The following is a 27,726-nucleotide window of genomic DNA, read 5'->3' on the forward strand; positions in this document are numbered from 1 at the left end:
GGTGTGCCCTACAAACTAATATGTAACACTGTAAAGACATTTGTTTATTATAAAAGCTAAAAAGTGTTTCCAAATACCTGTCATTGAAATTACAGTAATTTGTGGATTAGGATTCTAAATTGTGTAAAGGCACTATTTTCCTATTGAGATGCGTTACATTGAAAATTGTACAGTGTCTCTTTAAAATGTCAGGTGACTGAACAAAGTGTAAACAAATGGTTAATGACGTTAATGACGGCGATTCGCTATAAGGAGATAAAAATGTTGGTAATATGGGTCTTTTGAACTGGTTGGGCTAGAAGCTAGCCACTTTTGCTGCGTTACTGGTCCCACCATGACGATGACAAATCTGACCTCGCTTCTTTCTCTAGGGGAGTACCAGATAGCTGTCTGTGGCTCTGCCGCCCAATGAGGGTGAAGTAAACCACGACCCCCCTTCTTCCCTAAGACCCAGAAGTAAAGTAAGAAATGAATATACTGACTGATCTCTAGCTCAAAGGAGAGTGTTATCCATAACAGCGTCAAGTCGCCTTTGCCAAAAAAATCTCTCAGAATCCTTAAAAGGGCTGAGGGGCTTTAACAGTGAGCGCTGGAAACCTGTTCTCCCGTAGAACAGGGAAGCCAATATGGTTTCACATGCCTTGTTGTACAGAGTAACAGCGCCCTCTGATAGGAAAACGGAGGGGTGGCAGGTAGCCTAGCGGTTACAGCGTTGGGACAGTAACTGAAAGGTTGGTTGTTTGAATCCCTGAGCCGTCAAGGTGGATAAATCTTCCGTTCTGCCCTTGAGCAAGGCAGTTAACCCCCACAACAACTGTTCCCCAGGCGCAGAAGACATGGATGTCAATTAAGGCAGCCCCCCTCACCACTCTGATTCAGAGGGTTTGGGCTCAATGCGGAAGCCACATTTCGGTTGAATGTGTTCAGTTGTGCAAATGACAAAGAAGTCCCTTGACTGTGATTGTTTGCGCCAACAGTTAGAGGCAAAAAGGGCCATGGTGAAGAGTGAAAGACATATTACCCTCCTGCTCTGTGTGTTGGTGAGACTGGAGGGAGGGCTGACATGCTGAATCCACCCCTGGATGAAAACATGAGAAAGTGCCACGAGGAGAGCCTGAGGGAGATGGGCATTTGGGGGGAACAAAAAGTGTGTGTCCTCCATTTTCTGATGTGAGCACAACACAGCCACTGAAGTCAGGTGCTGCACAGAGAATAGGGTTTTGTCTTAACGCAGCCCTGCCTTCCCACTGCTGCAAAACTCAGAGAGTGGAAGGAGTGACTAATATTAAACATAAAGAGAAAGGGTAGGGCAGGGAGCCATAGGCTCTGCACTCTATCCTTCTCAGCCTCCAGGGCTATGCCCTAGGTTGGACGACCCTTCTTACCTCTCTTAGGAGAATTAGAGGGACTTGTCCTTGCTGCAGCGTAGGACAGCTTCCCTACAGGTTTGGCCTGGTTCAGGGGCCTAGCCTGAGAATTGTCAGACTGCTGCGTCGCCGGGACCTCAGTCCCTAAGGCCAGCTTGTTGCCCCCCCCGAGCTGTGAGGCTGGGGCGAGATGCAGGAACACAGAACAAACAGGCTGCCATGGGGCCCAGGTCTGTGGGGCATGCAGAAGTTGAAGGCTTCACATTCTTTCCTGTGAATGTCACACTTCTGCTGTATGGTCGAGGCTTTTGTTGTCGCCGTTGGCTATTGAAAATAGAACCCAGTAGAAAATAATTTCATAGCAAACTGAATCTTGTACGCACTCGTAACAATAGACAGCATTTGTGAGTAACTGTGCGTGCACATCAAATCTCCGCTATGAGAAGAAGCTGTGTACAAGCCAGGCGACTCATGCTCACCAGAGGTAGTGGTGTCAAAGAGATGTTATCAAAAATAGACACTTTTAGCAAAATAACTCACGTTGGCAGAATTACCACAGAGTGGGGCTGGTTCAGTTTATAGGCAAAAAGCAACTCAATGCAAGGCGAACTAAATACATTTCAGCATTGCTGTGAATTTGCCTTGACAGGCATGAGCTAGCTCAATAGATGCCTCATGGCTAATGGCTTCCTGAAGTGAGCAGTGTTCAGAAGTTTGCACATCAACGTTACCAACTTCAGACGAGTCTCCTTGTACCTTTGGGGGTCAATGAGCAAAACAGAGAACACCATCATGTTCATGAGAGTCTCAACTTTCCACAGAGTGGTAATAGGCTACAGATGTTTAAGTGAGAAGACCGGAAGTGTGACACTGGCGGATGCAGTGGATGTATCTAGCTTAAACAGATATATCTAGCTTAAACAAACAGATTTGAATGGGGATGTTTTTGTTATGTAACTTAGATTGATGCACTGGTTAGTCAATCGACTCTAGAGGGTTGCAGTAAACAGGGATCCAGTCAATCTGAGGAGAGATTGAGAGTAATGCTCTTCGTGATAAAAAGTCAGAATAATCAGAGGGCGGGACATTGGCTCTTTTTAAAGGTGAGTGGCTCACCTCATTCTCCACTCTACCTGTCTGTCTCCAACAGACGCTTCTTCTGAGAGTAGGCGTTCCTATAAATTCCCATTTAGAGTTACTGAAACGAATCATTGAAAGAGAACCTTAAATATACGGTTATTATTTTGCAATTATTGTAAACAACATAGATGAATGAATTTCCCTAGCCCCATCCCTCAGTCATATACCACAACAAGTGGAAGGGGGAACATTTGGTGATAGTTTGAATTAGGGACTGAAGCTTTCATAATGTTCATACATTTCAAATGTTCTGCACACAGAGAGAATACAGAGACCAAAATAATCAAAACACCACTCATTAATCTCTTAGCACAGTTTACTATAACTGTAGAGATGGAACTCTCAACCATGTACAATAATCATAACTTGATACCAGAACACATTCAACAAATATAGCATTTTGCATTCATTGTCATTGACAGCACATTTAGCAACCACTGAGTTACAGCTACTCTGTAGTTCCTGAGTGGTGACCTGGTTAAATGCTCACCACACCACCACACCATCTGCTATACAAGCTCAGGTTCTCACAGAGATGCTACTTCAATGTAGGATGTTCATTCACCCCCACCTCATATACAGATATATGATCTTAATATAAACTATATTGTCACAGCAAAATAATCCTGCAGCAACAGGATTTGAACGTTTAAGTCCAAAATGTTGCTTGATTGGTGGTTAGGCTATTAGCTGGCCAAAAGTAGGCTATATGAAAAGTGCAATACTGTTAATTTAGTTTTCAGTTAGTTTATGTAAATCACAAAGCTCATCTGCATTTCCAGTGGTGCAGGACAAACCTTAGCAACAAAATAGTGATCAAATTAAGATCCTACATCTGTAGACCTATACTCTATTTGCTGAAATCCCACTTTAGTACCATTTACTAATGAGCATTTGCACTGGTTTATCAATTAGGGATAAAACACACACAACATCTAAAGCATTGAAACTGTCTTCATTTACATTGTGTTATTCCTTTTTTCCATCAAAGGCTTAGTAAATCAGGTAATTAGTGTTCATACACAAACACACTCACTCAGTACTTACAGAGTAACACACAGAACAAGGTGTGCTCCATTCTGTCCTGACAATGATCTCTGAACTACAGTTCTTCTGACAAACCCCTCTCATTCCTATATGATGACAGACGGATTAGTTCACGCCTCTTTACCAACACACAGGTGAAATAGACAGAAGCATTCTACAGAAATGTACGAAGACTGAAAAAAAGAGTAACAGTTGCTGGCGTGTTTATTTTCATACTAACTTCTTATGATTAGCTACATGACCTCACACTGGTTCCTTCCTCTTTATTGGATAGAAGGAGGGTGAAATGAGAATAGATACCTGAGATGAGATCAGAGCTTGTAGTTTGATATCAGAATGTGTAGATGGTTGTTTAATCTTTCCACCCACAATGCACAGAAAGATAGATAGAATAGATATCCCTTACTGAGTGTAGACCTCCATACAAGCCTAGGGTGCTAACCTCAGTTGTTCCACAGCCCACAAATAGACACCTAGACCCCCACCTCCTTCCCCCTCCTCACCCCGTCTCTTCACACACACTACTGCTCAGTAGTAGCATGTGTCAAAACCACAGTCAGCTAGCTAACTCCTTCATTACTCAGATGGTTCTGAGGGATATGTTTAGTTAAATACTGATATAGATATGTATTTGTTATTGTGTTGTTTATGTGATGTGTATCAGGGTAATTGTTCATTTATTTTGTGTGTGTGTGTGTGTGTGTACGTCAGAGGCATACACATGCATTACCACAAACCAGAGATGGGAGGAGTATCGAAACTGGGTACATGAATCAAAACATTTTAGCATTTCCCAATTTTTTCCAACAATTTACCTCTAAATATGTGAAAGTGTTTTTTTGTAGAGTGTGTGACACACGTACAACATGTGAAGGAACAAACATAAATAGACAGAGAAAGGTTACAGGGGAAAAGCAGTCAGACTTCACCTTTAGTGGGTATTTCCAGGTAAACATCTGGGGTTTCTTATCGCCCCCTTCAGGGACAGGCCTGTAACTACTCCACATTCTAGTGGATCACAGTATAGAAACTAATATGGTCATTGGTCACATAGCAACAGCATAAGCCCTCAGTCTACTGGTTCTGCCCTCTTATTCCTTCCTCTCTCTATCTCATCATAATAGTACAGACATGGAACACTACTGTATGGGTTCATATCAGTAGAAGTCAATCTGAATGTGGTTTACAGAAGACTGACAGCACTATGGTGCATAGAGATTTAGTTAGAAAGTGTTGCTTTACATAATAAGACATATATAGAAACGTTCAAGATGTAAATGCATTGTTTCAACTCAGAAATACAGAAAGTAAAATTAATATGTACTTAAATCAAGTTATATTTCAAAGCAATTCAATGATGTGGGGAATCATAACGTTTTATTTGATATATGAGAATTAATACAAAACACACCTTCTCCATTTTAAGTTCCATAGTGGAACACTCATCTGGCTCCTATAACAACTACTGAAACCATTTTACGGAAGACTTACATGTTGAAAATGATTTACAAAATACATGAAAATATACATCTGCTGTAAAACCTTTTTTTCCACAAAATACTTAGTAGACAGTATTTGAAAAAGAATATAAGTCAAAAGTAAGTGGAGTTTAAAGGTAGACTCAGTGATTTAACGTAGATGTAGAAAGTAAACTGCATAGTGGTTCAATTTCCACAACAACTAAGAGTGTTGAAGCATGAGGCTCAACTTCTCCTCTGTTTTGGTCCCGTGGCTACGACACTGCGAACAGAGTGAAGTGCATATGCGCAGATACTGTGTGTGACTGTGTGAGAGTGAAGTCCTGCATCTCGCTCATCTCAATATCTGTAGTGCTACTCTTGGTAATGTAATTTCGCTGAATGTACATTTCATTTAAAAATAAGTGTTAATGCTGCATTATGTAAATATACATTTTTAATCACAAACTATAGCTATGTGTTCTATCTTAACTGTTATAGTAGGTCGACCAACCAAATATAAACCCATCTTTAGTATTTTCATTTAACATAAAAAACTGAAAAGTTTCACATACAGTATATATACACCTGCATGTAAAAAGCATGACATTATTTAAAATACAACATATTCCCCAAATATGCAGCAAACAAATACAGCAAATTCTACTTTTAAACAAAAGCAGGAACTACAGTCTTGTTTAATTAACACACTGAAATAAAGACAGATAAGTGTAATATTTCAAGAAAAATCTACATCAATCAACAATAACAAAGGAAAGTTTACAATCCACCAAAAGCTGAAATCGTCAACTTACAAAATCATAACATTCAGCATTTGTGAAATTCCATTCAGTGATATTAAACTCAGTAAACACTATCATATATCAATGGTAAAAACTTTACAATCATAAAATGGTTGTTCAGTTTACAGTTAATACTGTAATGATCACACGGATGATTCGTTCTGTTCGATGACATCTTCACATGGTATCTGGTCTTGAGATATGACTGTTGAATACAAACCTACAGGAATATAATGGATGAAAGCAGCATTAGAGATAAACTGATCAAACTGCTCTTTCAACTGTACACAGTTATACAATGTATCCCATCACAGAGCATGACATAAAGAAGGAGATAATCCAGCTGGATAAACTGATTGTAAATACACTGAAATAAAGTTCTCACCTCGAGCCCTGCAGCATTTCACCGTCAGCACGATTGACACCAGTAGAAAGGGAGACATCACCAGTAGACCACACAGCAGCCTGGTCAGAGAGATGGAGACAACGGAACCTGGAGGGACTAGAAAAACACATGTTTTACCATCAAGAAACTTGAACACAAACACTGCTCTTCTCACAAGCGCACACTGGTCTTCTGACCTCTCACTGTCACCCAGCTCTCTGGTGATTCTCCTTGACCAGATTTACACTTATAGAATCCTTCATCTGACTTGGATACTGTAGGGATGGTCATCTCTCCTGTGGTCTCATTCTTGATGAGTTCTCCATCTTTGTAGAAATCAGTCTTGAGGTTAGGATTTGTTTCCTGATATCTAAATGTACAGCTCAGAGTCACAGAGTCTCCTTCAGTCAGGGGATGGACAGGACTCGCCAGGATCACATCACCATCTGTGTAACATAATATATAAATAATACTGTAAATCTGGAATCATCACTCACAATACATCAACATCTTATGAGCTTGTATTTTATTTTATGACATGCAATCATTCAGTTACAGAATGAATTATAACATTATGCATTGAAATGTAAAAACGCTAGTGAATGTTGTACAATAGACGTACCATTCACTGTAATGTTGACAGCATTACTGTACTCTCCTGATCCAGACTCACACCAGAACACTCCACTGTACCATGTGTTCAATGATGTGATGGTGCAGGTGGATTCTGTTATTGATCTCCAGGTAGATGGACACTGATGGCCATGCTGTCTCTGTGTATCTCTTCAGTCTCCATCCAGTAGAGTTCCCCTTCACCTCACAGCTCAGTGAGAGAGACTTCGATCTAAAGTGTTGAGTTCTGTTGGGATTTACTGTAAGAGACACTGAAGGCTGCAGATCTGAAACAAAGAGAGACAGAGTCAAACTATAGTTATATAGACACATGAGGGTGACTTAAATATAATTCAATACAGTTTGAATGCAGTTAGTTACCTCCTGACCAGAGAAACTGAGATTTACTGTAGACTGTATCATAGACTGGGTCTCCTCTCCCAGCTCTACACACATATCCTCCTGTGGGAGTAGGACCAGCAGGGATCAGAGTGTAGGAGTCTTCACTAGTCCCATTGTCAGATAGGTGCTGTAGAGAGTAAGACTTGTCTGATAGGGAGGGTAACCCAGCTCTGTAGGGAACAGTCCTGTACCAGGAGATCCTCCAGTCTGTAGATGCCTTGTCAACTTCACAGCTCAGAGACACTGAGTCTCCAGGATTCAGCCACTGAGGAGAGATACTCAGGACAGCCTTGGGTTGATCTGGGATTTGATAGAGGACAGGTTACAACCATTTAGTCTTAGAAAGTATTCTAGTGAACCCAAATGATTTTATTCATGATTAGATAGACTTACCAGACACGGTCAGTTTTACAGCCTCACTGGTCTTGGAGAACTTGTTTCCCTTTACACCCTCACAGGTATATGAACCACTGTTAGACCTGTAGACAGGACTGATTCTGTACTCAGGCGTTGTGTTAAAGGGGATCACTAACTGACTATTCATATACCATCTGTAGTTCCAGTCAGAGTCTCCTCCTCCCTGTATGTCACATCTCATAGTAACAGTCTCTCTAATGAATATCTGGGTCCAGTTGGGTTGGAGGGTCAGAACAGCAACAGGTCTCTCTGCACAGACACAACACAGACAACTAACTGAATAAACAGTTGCACTATAGCTTCAAGTTAGCTATCATTGTTGTGATAAAAAAATATTATACCATAGATATTATACCATAGATTACCGTCTCTCCATATAAAATAACAATTTATCCTAAAACTGTTTTAGACTCACCAGTAATGTTTATCTGGACTGGGTCACTGTACAGGGTGTAGTAGACTGGGTCTCCTCTCCCAGCTCTGCACCAGTACTGTCCTCCATCAGAGACACTGACCCAGCTGAGTGTGTAGGAGTATCCAGAGGTTGTGGTTACTGGTGTAGAGTCTGGTCTGTGTCTGTACCAGTAAAACTTCCATCCAGAAGACTCTACAGTACAGCTCAGTGTCACACGGTCTCCTGTGAATATGTTCTCTTTGTCAGAACTCAGTGTGGTCTTTGGCTGATAATCTGTTGGTATTTCAATATGTTTGATTGATAAGACAACAACAACAACTAAATGACTCACTATTCACAGTAACAGTGACATCATCACTGATGGATGAAGATGTGGGTCTATATCTTCTCTCTCCCTGACACCAGTAGAGACCCTGGTCAGACTCAGTAACTCTACTGATGGATGAAGATGTGGGTCTGGATCTTCTCTCTCCCTGACACCAGTAGAGACCCTGGTCAGACTCAGTAACTCTACTGATGAATGAAGATGTGGGTCTGGATCTTCTCTCTCCCTGACACCAGTAGAGACCCTGGTCAGACTCAGTAACTCTACTGATGGATGAAGATGTGGGTCTGGATCTTCTCTCTCCCTGACACCAGTAGAGACCCTGGTCAGACTCAGTAACTCTACTGATGAATGAAGATGTGGGTCTGGATCTTCTCTCTCCCTGACACCAGTAGAGACCCTGGTCAGACTCAGTAACTCTACTGATGGATGAAGATGTGGGTCTGGATCTTCTCTCTCCCTGACACCAGTAGAGACCCTGGTCAGACTCAGTAACTCTACTGATGAATGAAGATGTGGGTCTGGATCTTCTCTCTCCCTGACACCAGTAGAGACCCTGGTCAGACTCAGTAACTCTACTGATGGATGAAGATGTGGGTCTGGATCTTCTCTCTCCCTGACACCAGTAGAGACCCTGGTCAGACTCAGTAACTCTACTGATGAATGAAGATGTGGGTCTGGATCTTCTCTCTCCCTGACACCAGTAGAGACCCTGGTCAGACTCAGTAACTCTACTGATGGTGGATCTGGTATTAAGGTATTTATACTGGGACAAGCTAATCTCACTGTTGTCTTTGTACCATGTATAGCTCCAGTCACTGTAAGACCCAGCTGAACACGTCAGAGTGACTGTTTCTCCGGGGAACACAGGGTTTGGATCTACGGTCACTGTAGTTTCAGGCAGAGCTGAGAGAAAAGAGCACTGAATATCAAAACATATGGACACCTTAGACATTTCCATAAATTTAGCGGTTTTGGAAAGTTCATTATAGGTGTATGTTGAATTTAAAGCTAGAATACTTAGTTTCTACATCCATTTTTCTACTTATAAATGAAATATAATGTATACCCATTCATAACCATTGATTATTGAAGAATATAATCTGTTTTTACTCCAATGTTTGTAAACAATGTAAATGTAAACAGACAATGTAAAGCCTCAAAACATTGTTAAAACTATAATTTGTTTATGGGTCGTTCTACAGAACTGGTGCACTTTGGGGGTTTATATATTTTTTCCTAAGTTGTATCCTATTTTCCCAACTTTCAACACACGTCTTCCAGCATCTGTCAGATAGACATATATACTTCTCACACACTTTGTTTCTATTGTATACCTGAATTCTTTACCACCACACTAAACTGGTCACTACAGAAACATAGTGACATATAAGCAGTAAAGGGAGCACCATGGACAGTAGTGATCATTTTGATTAATCTATTACAGATTAATTTTAGAAAATGTATTTGCATAACTAATTAACTAAATAGTAGAAACATGATGTTTAACCAATTTTCATAACCTTTAAATTGAATTTACAGAAATATAAACTCTATTGTTCTCTCTAAAATCTTAAATGTTGATTGTTGAATCTGGAAGTTGTTGATTGGTTTAATTACTAATTCATGATGTTGTTAAATGTTTAATTATCACTTTTCCTTTCATTATTTTGGCAAAATAGCAGGTGTTTTGGTGTAAGGTTTTAAAAATAGAGATAAATAGACAACGCTAGATGGATATAACTCATTTTACTATAAACATTGCCATTGACGGCTTCCACCATTTAAAAGTAGTCAACTGGGTGGGTATTCCTATGGTTTGGGAGAGATCAGCCAATGATCAGCCAATGATCAGAGAGTATTGTCTTCCTCCAGTTTGGTTGCCTCATAGAGAAAGATAGAGGACTCTAGTGCCCAAAAGCATGTTTTAGCATGGGCAGCACTATTGAGGACTTTCACAATTTTTAAGTATTCATCTGGGTTGGACTTCCTATGGGTTAAGAAAGGATCACATAATTCCATTCAGGTCGTCAAGGGGATCGCCAATTAATTATAATTGTGAGTAAACATTCCATAACTGCAGGTGGCAGTAAATCGCCAACCTTTTTTACCATTTCAAACAACACACTAGGTGGCAGTGTGAACCCTTTCTGTTTGTTTACCAACTCATAGAAATAGTAGAAGAAGACAATTGACAATTTCTAAATGGAGATGGCCTCAATGAAGCTGACCATGCTCTCACATATGCCATGATGGGACATACATGTAGACAATGATGTGATGTCTATCTAAGTCCATGTGTTGCCTATGGTTTGTAAATCAAGTTTCAGACCAGAACATTGGTCCCACTATCCAGAACCAGTGAATTGAGACCATAACAAGATAAAGACCAAATGTGAGTGTTCTTGAGTGATCTCAAGACCAAGACCACTAGATCCTGAGTAGTCTCAAGACCAAGACCGCTAGATCCTGAGTGGACTCAAGGCCAAGACCACTAGATCCTGAGTGGTCTCAAGGCCAAGACCACTAGATCCTGAGTGGTCTCAAGACCAAGACTACTAGATCCTGAGTGGTCTCAAGACCAAGACCACTAGATCCTGAGTGGTCTCAAGGCCAAGACCACTAGATCCCGAGCACATGGGCCCTTTCTGCAATTGTAAGATGCTCAAGTAAAGTAAACTTGAGTACAGTTCAGTAGAACACAGTTCAGTACAGTACAGTAGAGTAGGGTACAGTACAGTAGGGTACAGTACAGTAGAGTACAATAGAGTAGGGTACAGTACAGTAGAGTACAATAGAGTAGGGTACGGTTCAGTAGAGCACAGTACAATAGAGTAGGGTACAGTACAGTATAGTACAGTAGAGTAGGGTACGGTTCAGTAGAGTACAGTACATTATAGTACAATAGAGTAGGGTACAGTTCATTAGAGCACAGTACAATAGAGTACAGTAGGTTACAGTAGTATATGGTAGTAGTAGTGTTTTGGTCAAATAGATGTCAATGTTTGGGGTCCTGTAGGGTTGGAGCCCCCCCGTAGGCTATACATCTCAATACTCTACTCTTTTTCCTGAAGTGTCCACTACCCACATGGTGGTCCTCTGTAACAGTTGGTAGAGCAGGGCACATGCAACATTAACATGTAGATATCCTCAATGGTGCTGCCCTTGTTGTAACAGACATCATAATGGCACAGATACAAAGATGAAACCTCTATACAAATGCTTTCCTTTATGTTCAAACATCAAGTTTAGGAGTCAGTGTACAGGACTGACTCCTCTCAATAGAAATACAGTATGTGTATAAACAAATACTTTGTACTAAAATAATTTAACAATGTGTTTGTTATTGCTTTGGAGTTTGGAGACTTCACAGAACTTCACTGTCCCAACACTGTCCCAATATTTTTACTAAGAATTCTGACACAATATAGTGTCCATCTTTATGACAAAAACACAAAGTACTTTACCTTTTACAGTGAGAGTAACAGCATTACTAAGTTGTGAAGATGTGGGTCTAGACACTCTGTTCCCTTCACACCAGTACTGACCCTGGTCAGACACAACAGCTCTACTGATGTAAGAGACTCCAATGTTACTGTAACCAGTCTGGGATACTACATTATCATTCCTGTCTTTGAACCACTGATAGTTCCAGATACTGTCAGACCCTACTGAACAGGTCAGAGTAACTGTCTCTCCAGTGTATGCAGGGTTTGGCTTCACAGTCAGAGTAGTTTTGGGAAGAGCTGTGGAAATAAACACAAAACATCTGGATACCTGCCTGGTGATTCAGCTGAAGGTGTAACATTGTGATAAAAGTATATTTTACATATGTTGACTCCGTTCAGTTAGAATTTACAGTGGATGCAATTAGATTAACCCTCATTGGCTCTAAATTTAGAAAGCCCAGATTGAAGACAAACAGTGAGCTCACCAGTGATGATGATGGGGAGAGCTGAGCTGAGATTTGACTTCTGGGGCCGACCTCTCCTCGTCCCAACACACTGGTACTGACCAGCCTGGTCAGGGAGAGAGATGGTGATGGTTTTTCTGGTCTGAATGGGAAGCTCTTTATTGTATCTGAACCAGCGGTACGTCCAGTCTGTGTAGTCTGATATGTCACACTGCAGAGTGACTGTCTCTCCAGGGTAGAGGAGACCCTGTGGAGTGACTATCTTCACTGAGGCGGTGGGCAGAGCTGTGGAAACAGTTATATGAAGACAAATGCAGTCAGAGCAACAATCTTTCCAAAGTATGATCTGACTTCAGTAAGTAGTACGGTAAGTATTATTTTAGACATATAAACTATATATGCAAAAGTATGTGGACACGCTTTCAAATGAGTGGATTCTGGTTTTTCAGCCACACCCGTTGCTGACGTGTATAAAATCAAGCACAAAGCCATGCAATCTCCATAGACAAACATTGGCAGTAGAATGGCCTTACTGAAGAGCTCAGTGACTTTCAACGTGACACCGTCATAGGATGCCACCTTTCTAACAAATCAGTTTGTCAAATTTCTGCCACGCTAGAGCTAACCCGGTCAATTGTAAGTGCTATTATTGTGACGTGGAAACGTCTAGGAGCAACAACGGCTCAGCTGCAATGTGGTAGGCCACACAAGCGCACAGAGCGGGACCACCGAGTGCTGAAGTGCGGAGCGCGTAAAAATTGTCTGTCCTCAGTTGAAACACTAACTACTGCGTTCCAAACTGCCTCTAGAAGCAAACTCAGCTCAATAAATGCTCGTCGGGAGATTCATGGTATGGGTTTCCATGGCCGAGAAGCCGCACACAAGCATAAGATAACCAATACAATAGAAACAGTGTACAGTTCAGTAGAGCACAGCACAGTAGATTAGGGTACAGTACAGTACAATAGAGTAGGGTACAGGTCAGTAGAGTACAGTAACGTAGAGGAGGGTACAATACAGTAGAGTAGGGTACAGTACAGTAGATTAGGGTACAGTACAGTACAATAGAGTAGGGTACAGTTCAGTAGAGCACAGTAAAGTAGAGTAGGGTACAGTAGAGTAGGGTACAGTACAGTAGAGGGTACAGTACAGTAGGGTACAGTACAGTAGAGGAGGGTACAGTACAGTAGGGTACAGTACAGTAATGTAGGGTACAGTACAGTAGAGTAGTATATAGTAGTAGTGTTTTGGTCAAATAGATGTCAATGTTTGGGGTCTTGGAGGGTTGGAACCCCCCTGTTGTCTATACATCTCAATACTCTACTCTTTTTCCTGAAGTGTCCACTACCCACATGGTGGTCCTCTGTAACACAGTTGGTAGATTATGGCACATGCAACATTAACATGTAGATGTGCCGCCTGTGTTGTAACAGACACCATAATGGCACAGATACAAAGATGAAACCTCTATATAAATGTTTTCCTTTATGTTCAAACATGAAGTTTATGAGTCAGTGTACAGGACAGACTCGTTTCAATAGAAATAGGTGTATAAACAATGACTCTGTTCTATACTAAATTAACAATATGTTTGTTATTGCTTAACAGAACAGAAAATATTTCACTGTCCCAATCATTTTAGAACTCACTGTAACTAAGAATTCTGACACGCAGACCATGATTGACTCAATATAAATAGTCAACAACATCAATAAAGCACAACAAAGTAACTCACCTTTTACAGTGAGAGTGACAGGATCACTTGGTTGTGAAGATGTGGGTCTAGACACTCTGTTCCCTTCACACCAGTACTGACCCTGGTCAGACACACCAGCTCTACTGATGGTGTGAGAGACTCCAATGTTACTGTAACCAGACTGGGATACTACATTATCATTCCTGTCTTTGTACCACTGATAGATCCATCTACTGTCAGACCCTACTGAACACATCAGAGTAACTGTCTCTCCAGGGAACACAGGGTTTGGCTCTACAGTCAGTGTAGCTTTGGGCAGAGCTGAGGAAACATGTCACAGTTTAGACATAATACCTAAACTGGATACATGAGTAGCTATTTGAATTTACACTGTTATAGTGATACTGACTATAGTGAACTTACCAGTGACACTGATGGTGATGTCATCACTGGGTTGTGACCTCTGGTGCCGATCTGTCCTCAACCCCTCACATCTGTACTGACCAGCCTGACCAGTCAGAGTGATGGGGATGGTGATATCTATGGCTTTACTGGTCTGACTGGGAAGGTGTTGGTTGTTTTTGGACCAGTAGTACGTCCAGTCTGTGTAGCCTGGTACGACACACTGCAGAGTGACTGTCTCTCCAGAGTAGAGGAGACCCTGAGGAGAGACACTCACTGAGGCCACAGGCAGAGCTGTGGAAAGACACATGAAGTTAGTTGAGTCATACATAGAATCTGCTCTATCATGATTTAATGTAGTTAGTTGATTCATACATAGAATCTGCTCTATCATGATTTAATGTAGTTAGTTGATTCATACATAGAATCTGCTCTATCATGATTAAATGTAGTTAGAGCACCAATCTTTACAAAGTATGATCACCATACTTCTTTAATTAAATAAGTATTTGTTTTTCTATCATAACTATGAATACTGACACACAGACCATGATTGACTTAATATAAATAGTGTGTATCTGTATGACACTACTCACCATTGACAGTGATAGTGACAGGGTCACTGATGGATGAAGAAGTGGGTCTGGACTCTCTTTTTCCCTGACACCAGTAGGGACCCTCATTCACTGTTGCTCCATTGATGGTGAGGGTGTCTCCTGTTATAGTGTGTCTGACAGACTGGGATACTACATTATCATTCCTGTCTTTGTACCACTGATAGTTCCAGATACTGTCAGACTCTACTGAACACATCAGAGTAACTGTCTCTCCAGGGAACACAGGGTTTGGCTTCACAGTCAGTGTAGCTTTGGGAAGAGCTGTGAAAACACACGACATACATTTTTAAAACAACTTAACAGCATCCTTTAAATGGGGCCCAAATTCAAGTGGTTAAAAGAATGGAGGCACAGATGTGAATGAGAGATTAGAAGACGTACGTGTCACTGTCAGTGTGACTGCATCACTCCGTTTAGAATCCTGCTGCTGATGTGAACCCAGACATCTGTAGTCACCACTGTGGGAAAACTCAGCTGCACTGATAATACATTAATGTTCTGTAGTATCCTTAAAGGCTTCTTAGAATTACGACTCATGAGACTTACGTACGGTTTAGTATTTAATTGTAACTTAGATTTTACATTATCTTATGCACCTGGCTTGAACTACCTGAAGCTTTCTTAATCATAGTTAAATAGGCAGACATAGGAAATAGCTACGGATAGCGGAAAGCAAACCCCCGTCTTGAGTCAATACTGCCATCTATTGGTAAACATAAATATACCAGGTTACTACATGTTCTTTCCGTGAACATTGATCTGGTCTGGGTGTTAACAATCTGTACTCCCAGTCAGTGACTCCACCCCCCTGTATGACACATCTGAGAGTGACAGACTCTCCACTGAATATCTGGGAGCTGTTGGGGTGTATGGTCAGAACAGCCTTCACCACTCCTGCTCAAAATCAAACCAGGATGATACAATTATGTTACACATGTTATTTCGAAACACAAAAACTCAAAATATTTCCAGCCAAAATCAACTTTAAACATCACAAATAAAGAAACTGTATGAAGCCTAAAGAGATGGAGGCTTGATGAAGGGAACAAATATCTACCATCATCATCTTCAGAGTGTCCAGAGTAGATGTGTGTATTCAGCACTACAACAAAGAAAGTCATATTGCACCAATATTAGCTTGAAATAAATAACAACATGCCATATTCAGGTACTGATTACCAAATACTTTATACTTACTGTACTTTATTTTAAAGGTGCAATCTGCAATTTCCACATAGATTTTAGCACTTTTATATGAATACTAGCCATTCATTCTGAAAGAGTATCACTTTTAATTGCTTCATTAGGAAATAACACATGATTCCACATCAAATCAAATGTTTTGGAAAACTACACATATCAAATCAAATTGTATTTGTCACATGCACAGAATACAACAGGTTAGACCTTACAGTGAAATGCTTACTTACAAGTCCAACAATGCAGTTCAAGAAAGTATTAAGAAAATATTTACTCAATAAACTAAAGTAATAAATAGTCAAATTAAAAGAAAAAGAACAGGCACCACACTGCCAGGTCTCTGACCTCCTCCCTATACGCTTTGCCTATTTGATGGTTCATCTGAGGGCATAGCGAGATTTCTTATAAGTGTTCGGATTAGTGTACCGCTCCATGAAAGCGGCAGCTCTAGCATTTAGCTCAGTGCGGATGTTCGCTGTAATCCATTGCTTCAGGTTGGGATATGTACGTACGGTCACCGTGGGGACGACGTCGTCGATGCACTTATTGATGAAGATGGTGACTGAGGAGGTATACTCCGTCATTGGTCATCTGACCACGCCCGTATTGAGCGAGTCACTGGTACTCCCTGCTTTAGTTTTTTGCATTTAAGCAGGAGTCAGGAGGATATAATTATTGTCAGATTTTCCCAAATGGAGTGCGAGGGAGAGCTTTGTATGCGTCTCTGTGTGTGGAGTAAAGGTGGCCTAGAGTCTTTTCCCTCTGGTTGCACATGCGACATGCTGGTAGAAATCTGGTAAAACTGATTTAAGTTTGCCTGAATTAAAGTCCCCGGCTACTAGGTGCACCGCTTCTGGATGCACAATGTCTTGTTTGCTTATTGCCTTATACAGCTCGTTGAGTACGGTCTAAGTGCCAACATCGATTTGTGGTGGTAAATAGATGGCTACGAATGATATAGATGAGAACTCTCTTGGTAGATAGTTTGGTCTACAGTTTATCATGAGGTAATCTACCTCAGGTGAGCAAAACCTTGAGACTTCTTTAATATTGTAAATCATGCCACAGCTGTTATTTACAAACGGACACACACCCCCGCCTCTCGTCTTACCAGACATAGCTTCTCTGTCCTGCCGATCCTCACATATGTATTCCTCTTTTCCAGGTGGGTGAGAACTGTGTACATGGATCTTCACATGTGATCACATAACCTTTCACATGTGGAATCAATGAAAACCATTTGGTTTTGGAACATTTCACGTGAGAATATTTCATATGAAGTTTCAGATGTGGATATTTTTAACATTACATTTCACAGGTGATGCCCTAAAAATTTTTGTTAGGATGTCCCCGGAACGTCACACATTCACAGTGTTTGACACACTTTGACATGATTACATTGTGATTGTTTATTTATAGTGTAATTATTATTCAAGATATCCACTTGACCAAGAAAGAGATAGTAACTTAACTAAATGACTACCGACCCATTGCACTCACTTCCGTCATCATGAAATACTTTGAGGGGCTTGTCAAAGACTACATTCACATCCTCCCTCCCCGACACACTCGACCCTCTCCAATTCCCCTACCGCCCCGACAGATCCACGGACAACACAATCACCATTTCACTGCACACAGCCCTCAGCCACCTGGACAAGAGGAATGCATATGTGAGGATGCTGTTCATAGACTACAGCTCGTCAATACCATAGTGCCCTCTAAGCTCACCAGAAAACTCAGAGCCCTGGGACTGAACTCCTCCCTTTGCAACTGGGTCCTGGACTTCCTGACGGGCAGCCCTCAGGTGGTGAAGATAGGCAACATTACCTCATCAACACAGATTCTCAACACAGAGGCCCCACAAGGGTATATATATATATATATATATATATATATATATGGAAAGACAGGGTCCTGAAAAATATATTTTTTTTTGCTGAGTTTACTATTTAGTAATTTAAGTATACTGCAAATGAACGATATCCTTTCAGTTGAGCATACTAGCGTAGCACTATTCCTGTCTACTGGAAGTTGATGCTGGAAGTCGGAGCGTTCAGAGCGCACACTGGCAGAGGACTAGGGTTGATCCGAGCGTTCTGACCATCACAATGGCAGTCAAACACACATCACAAGCTAACTGGCTAGCTACTTCCAGGCACAAATGAGAGAACACTTTACTCTGACAATTTTACTCACCACAGCAGAGCTGGTTAGGCTGTTTTCATGTTATCCAGAGAGTTGGTGACTGTAACTGTGTTGCTGGCAACAATTTAATGAAGCTTTTTTGCCGACGTTTACTGACACCGGCCATATTCAACGTGTGTTGAGCGTTCACAAATTCATCAATTGTTCTGCGCTCTCGCACACTCAGACCAGAGTGCTCTAAAATTAGAGTAGATAGCCTGAGCGAATGTATGTTCATTGTGAACGCACAAAGACTATACCACTCAGCTAAGAATGATGTCAATAAATGTTGGGTAGTTAGGTAGATAGCATATAGGCAAGTTTGTTGTATTTGTAGCCAACTTACTAGGTAGCTAGCTAACATACTGTTACCTACTGTTGACTAACCCCATTCTGAACAAATTTGCGAGGCTACATTCAAATGAGACTGCAATGAAAACTAATGGGACTGTAGCGAATGTGTTGACTTCAAAATCTGGGGTGTGTTTCTATCCAAGCGTTGATTGACATGGTATTGGCCCGATAGTATTGGAGAAAAGTTGACGTTAAATTGTGACGTTTCATAACGTAATGTACAGCGCGCACAATACAACTCGTTAAAAACAAGTAAGGGACAGGGTAAGGGGGGGATACCTAGTCAATTTTCTTTTTCACTCTGTTTAAAAATATATATATATATATTAATTAATTATTATTATTATATATATATTTTTTTAATTCTTATTATTTTTATTAACAACAAATCAATACATAAAGCACATGAGGGAACACAAGCATACATAGATTACAAACAATGGACAATCGAGCTAGGGATTATAATATCACATTACAATTACACAAGGACCTTAAGGGACATACATATACTTACAATTCTAACAGCTTTTTTGTTAGTAGAGTATTTAACTGTCTTAAAATACAGTTCAATTTATTTTTGTAGGGTACGAAAATGTGGTTTTCTGTTTGTAAATTTACATTTGTGTATATGAAATTTGGCCAAAAGAATAATGAAATTAATTACATAAAAATGTTTCAGCTTATTTATATTGTATGTAAAGAATCCAAACAGTACATCTCTCCACAATAGTATAAAATCTTCATAAATGTGTTCAATTATACTGATGTCTTGCCACAGTTTTCTTACATGAATACAATGCCAAAAAAGATGCAACACTGTTTCTGGGTGGTCATTACAAAAGGAGCAATTTGAGTTGATGTTTTCTTTAAACTTCTTCATATAGTGGTTGGCAGGATAATATTTATAAATAATTTTAAAGGAAACTTCCTTAATTTTGTTAACAAGAAGGTATGTGTGGCAACATCCCAATTTTCTTTCCAACAGATATTATCAATAAATCCATTCCAATAAGGCATTACATTTACCAGACGTTCTTATCCAGAGCGACTTACAGTAGAGTGCATACATTTTATTACATTTTACATACTGAGACAAGGATATCCCTACCGGCCAAACCCTCCCTAACCCGGACGACGCTATGCCAATTGTGCGTCGCCCCACGGACCTCCCGGTTGCGGCCGGCTGCGACAGAGCCTGGGCGTGAACCCAGAGACTCTGGTGGCGCAGCTAGCACTGCGATGCAGTGCCCTAGACCACTGCGCCACCCGGGAGATCGTCATGGCATGACATAAGGTATAGATACAACATCCTGCTGAAACAAGGTTCGTATCGCTCTGTTGTTGAATGGACCAAAAGAGAAACAAATCTTTCCTACTGATGAGTCAACAGGGTCAATAGAAGGTAGGCTCTGAGGGTCAGGTCTTGACACGTTCCTGAATAACAGCAACACCTGAGGGAATGGCATCTAAAACAATTACAAAATCTTTAGGTGTTACAGGGACCTTGTAAAGTGATAAGAATTCTATATATCTGAGTAAATGGCCCTTTACCAGTTGGCTCACCAATAGGATATTATTTCGGAACCAATATTCTAAAAACAAAGACGTATTTTTATACAATATATCCCGATTATTCCATATATAATATCTGTGTGGAGAAAAATTGTGTTTATAAATTAAGGACCATGACAAGAAAACCTGCCGATTAAAAGCAGAAAGTTTCACTGGAACTTTGTCAATATTATAATTGCGAAATAACATGAAGGCCACCAAAAGTAGAGAAGACATGATGAGGAATACAATTCCAGATAGAAGTGGGTCTTTTTAGGAATTGTTTTATCCAATTGATCTTAAAAGTATTATTTAAAGTAGTAAAGTCCAGAAAATTCAGTCCACCATTCTCATAAGTGTTCATTACAACAGCTTTTCAAATGTAATGGGTACGGTTTCTCCACAGAAAGTTGAAAAGCATCTGGTCTATCTCCTTGCTTATTTTACTGTCAAGATTTAAAGATAGAGCACCATATGTTAGTCTAGAGATACCTTCGGCCTTGGTTATTAGGACTCTACCTTTTAAAGATAAGTCCCTCTGTAGCCATTGATTTAGCTTCTTCTGGGTTTTTTTAATAAGAGGGTTAAAATTTAGTAAGCCTCTAGACTTCTGATCCTTTGTAATGGTTATGCCTAAATATGTATGTTCTTCTTTTACTGGAATACCATAATTGTCACACAATCTTTGACAGCTATGAGTTCACATTTATTAATGTTAAGATATAGACCAGACGCTTTGGAAAAGGATTGTATCACATTGATTGATATGGGAATTTGGTTAGCGTCTTTCAGAAAAAGTGTAGTATCATCAGCCAGCTGGCTTATAATAATTTCTTTATCAGCTATGGAAATACCTTGTACAGGGACAGGGTAAGGGGGGATAGTTAGTCAATTGTACAACTGAATGCATTCATTTTTACATCATCATTGCAAGCCATCATGACTCTCAAAAGCCGCGACAGCCGCTGTTTACTTCTGAAGATAACTTTAGCGCCGCCCTAAAAGCCAGATTCAAATTCAACACAAATCTTCAAATAGGTATTTAATGACACATATAAACTCTTTATAGTGTTTTATTTACATTTTAGAGATGAGAAGTTGGACAGATCGGGTGAAAAAGCTATTTTCCCACATGGCTAATCTCCCCCTGGCCCTTTCACTAGGTTTCACGCTATTTTTTAAAAGACTCGACAGAGCTCATTGCCTTCTTTAATTATGCAGAGCCGGGCAGCATGAAGGTCTCATCATTGATTTTGCTGGAAAGGGGAGAAATTGTACTTTACAATGATATTCATATTACTTTTGACCTGGAAGTATTACGTTTTTTGGGCATTAAAAAAAGGTCAATTGTACGTTACAGCGCAATATACATGTAACGACTCCTACCGAAGGTGGCCCCCCTTCCTGTTCGGGTGGTGCTCGGTGGTCGTCGTCACCGGCCTACTAGCTGCTACTGACTTTTCCTCCCCCTCCTTAATTGTTTAGTGGTTACACCTGTTTGTGGTTAGGGTGATTAGTGTGGCTTTGTGTGCGGGATTGTTTTGTGTACAGGTTGTACATGCTTGTGTGTCACGGTTAGTGTACGTTGTCTCTTTGGATATTAGTGTTCTCGTTTATGTGGTGGAGCATTCACTTGGAGTGGCGTCGTGTTCACCTATTTTTGTGTGATTAAATTAGAACGCTACTCTGAACACTCTGTCTCCTGCGTTTGACTCCTTCCTCTACTACACCCCGGGCATTACAATACAGAAGTGCGTTAGCGAACTATACTGCTGTAATGATATGCTATGTGGTTCGTAACGATAGCGTAGCCAACACATTGTCAGCCAAAAAAACGTGTAGTGTAACTTATTTGAAAAGTCATTACTTTACTACATTGCTCAACATTGTCTTAGCTTTGTCATATTTAGTTAAAGCAATGAATTTGAATCCGCTCTCGTTGGACTTCGGCTGCATATTTTCCACCTTTTTCCTCAAATTTGAAAATGTTGTGAAGCCACACCCATTTTCTAAAGAATTGCATTATGGGCCCTGAAAGTATGGAAATAGTGTCCACTGCGTGTATACTTCTTGATTCGGCAAATGTAGTACGACATCCGGGAACTTTAGTAGGTTAGTGTGGTTAGTTTGAGTATTCAAACACAGCCATGGTCTCTTTTTTCATTTTCTTGAGTAAGGCAGCTCCAAAATGAAGGTGTTTCAGCCTAGCTCAGTGCTTTCTGTGGTGGTGGGGCAAGCCAGCAGAAAATACGGAGCGTTGCGCTGTGATTGTCTCAGTGTTCTGTCAATCACGGGGACACTACTTCACCACCAAGTCTAAGGGTAGACCTCTAAAATTCTAGCCCCTTGGGTGCTGCCATAGAGTTACATTAGAAGTGCCCATCCAAGAAGCCTCAAGGTCATTGGACACAGATAAAATGACGTCAAATCATGTACAGTAGCTTTGATTGGACTTATCCTTTCAAAATCTTAGGTAGCAGTCATCATCATGAATCAAGTTTTATTTTATTTATTTTTATTTTTTTTTACCTTTATTTAACCAGGTAGGCTAGTTGAGAACAAGTTCTCATTTGCAACTGCGACCTGGCCAAGATAAAGCATAGCAATTCGACACATACAACAACACAGAGTTACACATGGAATAAACAAAACATAGTCAATAATACAGCGGAACAAAAGAAAACAAAATGTCTATGTACAGTGAGTGCAAATGAGGTAAGATAAGGCAATAAGGAGTTAAGGCAATAAATAGACCATGGTGGCTAAGTAATTACAATATAGCAATTAGACACTGGAATGGTAGATGTGCAGAAGATGAATGTGCAAGTAGAGATACTTGGGTGCAAAGGAGCAAGATAAATAAATAAATACTGTATGGGGATAAGGTAGGTGGATAGATGGGCTGTTTACAGATGGCCTATGTACAGGTGCAGTGATCTGTGAGCTGCTCTGACAGCTGGTGCTTAAAGCTAGTGAGGGAGATATGAGTCTCCAACTTCATATTTTTTGCAGTTCATTCCAGTTATTGGCAGCAGAGAACTGGAAGGAAAGACGACCAAAGGAGGAATTGGCTTTGGGAGTGACCAGTGAGATATACCTGCTGGAGCGCGTGCTACGAGTGGGTGCTGCTATGGTGACCAGTGAGCTGAGGTAAGGCGGGGCTTTACCTAGCAGAGACTTGTAGATAACCTGTAGCCAGTGGGTTTGGCGACGAGTATGAAGCGAGGGCCAACCAACGAGAGCGTACAGATCACAATGGTGGGTAGTGTATGGGGCTTTGGTGACAAAACGGATGGCACTGTGATAGACTGCATCCAGTTTGTTGAGTAGAGTGTTGGAGGCTATTTTATAGATGACATCACCTAAGTCGAGGATCGGTAGGATGGTCAGTTTTACGAGGGTATGTTTGGCAGCATGAGTGAAGGATGCTTTGTTGCGATATAGGAAGCCAATTCTAGATTTATTTTTGGATTGGAGATGCTTAATGTGAGTCTGGAAGGAGAGTTTACAGTCTAACCAGACACCTAGGTATTTGTAGTTGTCCACGTATTCTAAGTCAGAGCCGTCCATAGTAGTGATGCTGGACGGGCGAGCAGGTGCGGTCAGGGATCGGTTGAATAGCATGCATTTAGTTTTCCCTGCGTTTAAGAGCAGTTGGAGGCCACGGAAGGAGAGTTGTATGGCATTGAAGCTCGTCTGGAGGTTAGTTAACACAGTGTCCAAAGAGGGGCCAGAAGTATACAGAATGGTGTCGTCTGCGTAGAGGTTTAACAGAGAATCACCAGCAGCAAGAGCAACATCATTGATGTATACAGAGAAGAGAGTTGGCCCGAGGATTGAACCCTGTGGCACCTCCATAGAGACTGCCAGAGGTCCGGACAACAGGCCCTCCGATTTTACACACTGAACTCTATCAGAGAAGTAGTTGGTAAACCAGGTGAGGTAGTCATTTGAGAAACCAAGGCTGTCGAGTCTGCCAATAAGAATGTGGTGATTGACAGAGTCGAAAACCTTGGCCAGGTCGATGAATATGGCTGCACAGTAATTTCTCTTATCGATGGCGGTTATGATGTCGTTTAGGACCTTGAGCGTGGCTGAGGTGCACCCATGACCAGCTCTGAAACCAGATTGCATAGTGGAGAAGATACGGTGGGATTCTAAATGATCGGTAATCTGTTTGTTAACTTGGCTTTCGAAGACCTTAGAAAGACAGGGTAGGATAGATTTAGGTCTGTAGCAGTTTGGGTCTAGAGTGTCACCCCCTTTGAAGAGGAGGATGACCGCGGCAGCTTTCCAATCTTTGGGAATCTCAGACGATACGAAAGAGAGGTTGAACAGGCTAGAAATAGTGGTTGCACCAATTTCGGCAGATAATGTTAGAAAGAGAGGGTCCAGATTGTCTAGCCCGGGTGATTTGTTGGGGTCCAGATTTTGCAGCTCTTTCAGAACATCAGCTATCTGGATTTGGGTAAAGGATAAATGGTGGGGACTTTGGCGGGTTGCTGTGGAGGGTGCCGGGCAGTTGACCGGGGTAGGGGTAGCCAGGTGGAACGCATGGCCAGCCGTAGAGAAATGCTCTCAAAAGTTGACAATCTACTGGCAAATCCTTTTTAATCCTTGTCATATGAAGAGAAATAATGAAGAGAAATTATAGATAAAACATATCGGTGCTCATCGGCCGTTGGAGATAAACATTACACAACAAGTTGGAAATTGCAAATTCAACAATGAGTGGTTTGGAAGGGATCAGTGGCTAACTGTAAGCATTGCAAAGCAATCACTAGCCTGCTACTCAGGGGAGTGGCTGTGTGGTCCCAAGTCTAAGACTAGGGGTCTATTTTCCTAGTTTAAAATGATAAACAATCAACATTGGCCATGCTGTCAATGAAGCATGATTTGTGCCTTTATCAAAGGAACTGTTAACTCAGAACTGTAAAATCTGCCTTTAGGGAGTTCAAGACAACTGGGAAATCTGGAAAAACGAGCTACGACTGGGAATATACGTTTTGAACTTTCATCCAACTCGGGCCTTTTTCTAGAGCTACGACTTGAACATCACTTATGTCATCAACCTTTTTCTTTCCAGAGTTCCCAGTTATCTTGAAAGGACCATAAATCCAGAGAATGCCAGACTTTAATGACAAAATTTGTTCACGAAGGACCGCCGCGCCACCTTCCTGTTCAAGTGAACACAGCACAACAAGGTGAGTCCAAAAATGTATTGTATGCTGCTGCATAAATTATGTCATATGACAGGGATATATGTATACTGTAGCTAAGAAAGTAATACTTAAGTGTATGTTGTGTAGTAAGCTGTTAGAAGAACATGTGCCTCGCCCTAATAATGTGGTCCATATTCACCTCTTAATTTTGTCTACTGTTGTGACTTGGTGGTGCACATGTAGCCTATAACCTGCTTTTGAGAAATGTAATCATTGAATATTGTAAGAGCTTTCATTGTCTGCTTATATGCCCCCTTTATATATCCTACGGTTCTGACTTGGTGTACAGGGAGAACACTGTAAGAACGGCTCATGTTCTGAATTCTGTCACTGTTTTATGTAGGCCCTAACAGTTTGTGGGCTACGTTTGTCACCGTTATAGTGCAATTCATGTATTGTTTAGTGTTGTGTTGTGAAGTGGCTTTGCTGGCATGCATTCCACTTTTTATTTGCCCCACCAAGATTTACATGCTTAAATTGCGACTGGTAATAGTAGACAGTAATTAGTGTGCATCAGGTGCCAGGTGACTCGTGCTCACCAGATTAATTGGTGTCAAAGAGGTGACATCAAACAAGCACTTGAAGCAAAATAACTCACGTGGACCGAATCCCCACAAAGTGGGGCTGGTTCAGTTAGTAGGCACAAAGCAACTCAATGCAAGGTGAACTAAATACAAGAGCTAAAATAGCTATACCCAGACGGTGGTTAGCTAGCTTTCATTAGTCATGAGGACTAGGAGTGTGGCTTAAGCTCAGCACAGGCCGGTACTCAGTAAAACCTTACAAAACTCACTGGACTTGTTCGAGAGCATCCTAAGAATGTTTGTTTTCCACTGGGTACAGGGGCCCATAATAACTTTGGGGGAAAAGCATTGCTTAACCGGGTTTTGCGTGTGCAATTCGATGATTAGCCGTGAGCTTTTGGTGTTAGCTAGCTAGTGTTCACCTAGTTGGCTAATAGCCTAGCTAGATAGTACCACGTTAGCTGAAGACAACCTTATGAATAGCATTGTTAGTCTCCAGTCTTGATAGACTCTTTTGTCCATAGCACCATGAGGTATAGCTGGTCAACACTCAATAATCTCATAGTAGAGTTTACTATAACTGTAGAGACGGAACTCTCAACCATTTACAATAATCACAACTTGATACTAGAACACATCCAACAAATATAGCATTTTGCATTCATTGTCATTGACAGCACATTTAGCAACCACTGAGTTAGAGCTACTCTTTAGTTCCTGAGTGGTGACCTGGTTAAATGCACACCACACCACCACACCATCTGCTATACAAGCTCAGGTTCTCACAGAGATGCTACTTCAATATAGGGTGGTCATTCACCCCCACCTCATATACAGATACTGTATATGATATTAATTTAAACTATATTGTCACAGCAAAATAATCCTGCAGTAACCGGATTTAAATGTTTAGTCCAAAATGTTGCTTGATTGATTGGTGGTTAGGCTATTAGCTGCGCAAAAGTAGGCTACATGAAAAGTGCTATACTGTTAATTCAACCATGTGTTGGTTTTCAGTTAATTTATGTAAATCAAAAAGCTCATCTGCATTTCCTGTGGTTAACGACAATTCTTAGCAACAAAAGAGTGACCAAATTAAGATCCTACATCTGTAGACCTACACCAAATTTGCTGCTATCCAACTGTAGTGCAATTTACTAATAAGTATTTGCACTGTTATATCAATAAGGTACAAAATACACTAAAAAGCTAAAACATGAAACTGTTTTAATTTACATGAATGTCTTATTCCTTTTTTTCAATCTAAGGCTTATTAAATCAGGTAATTAGTGTTCATACACAAACACACTAACTCAGTACTTACAGAGTAACACACAGAGCAAGGTGTGCTCCATTCTGTCCTGCCGACGATCTCTGAACTACAGTTCTTCTGACAAACCCTTCTACTTCTTATAAGATGACAGATGGATTAATTCACGCCTCTTTACCGACATACAGAGAAATAGAGAGAAGCATTCTACAGAAATGTACGAAGACTGAAAAAAAGAGTAACAGTTGCTGGCAAGATTATTTTCTGACCAACTTATGATTAGCTACATGACCTCACACTGGTTCCTTCCTCTTTACTGGAATAAAGGAGGGTGAAATGAGAATAGAGATGGGATGAGATCAGAGCTTGTAGTTTGATATCAGAATGTGTTGATGGTTGTTTCATCTCTCCACCCACAAT

At 40.8% G+C, this 27,726-nt stretch overlaps 1 pseudogene; it reads right to left on the reverse strand.

Annotated features, from left to right (window-relative positions):
* Window positions 1-4,876: 4,876 nt before the first annotated feature.
* On the reverse strand, window positions 4,877-27,423 carry LOC139561581 (cell adhesion molecule CEACAM5-like; annotated as a pseudogene).
* Window positions 27,424-27,726: the final 303 nt, after the last annotated feature.

Source organism: Salvelinus alpinus, chromosome 31 (assembly GCF_045679555.1).
Source record: "Salvelinus alpinus chromosome 31, SLU_Salpinus.1, whole genome shotgun sequence".
Classification (NCBI taxonomy): Eukaryota; Metazoa; Chordata; class Actinopteri; order Salmoniformes; family Salmonidae; genus Salvelinus; species Salvelinus alpinus.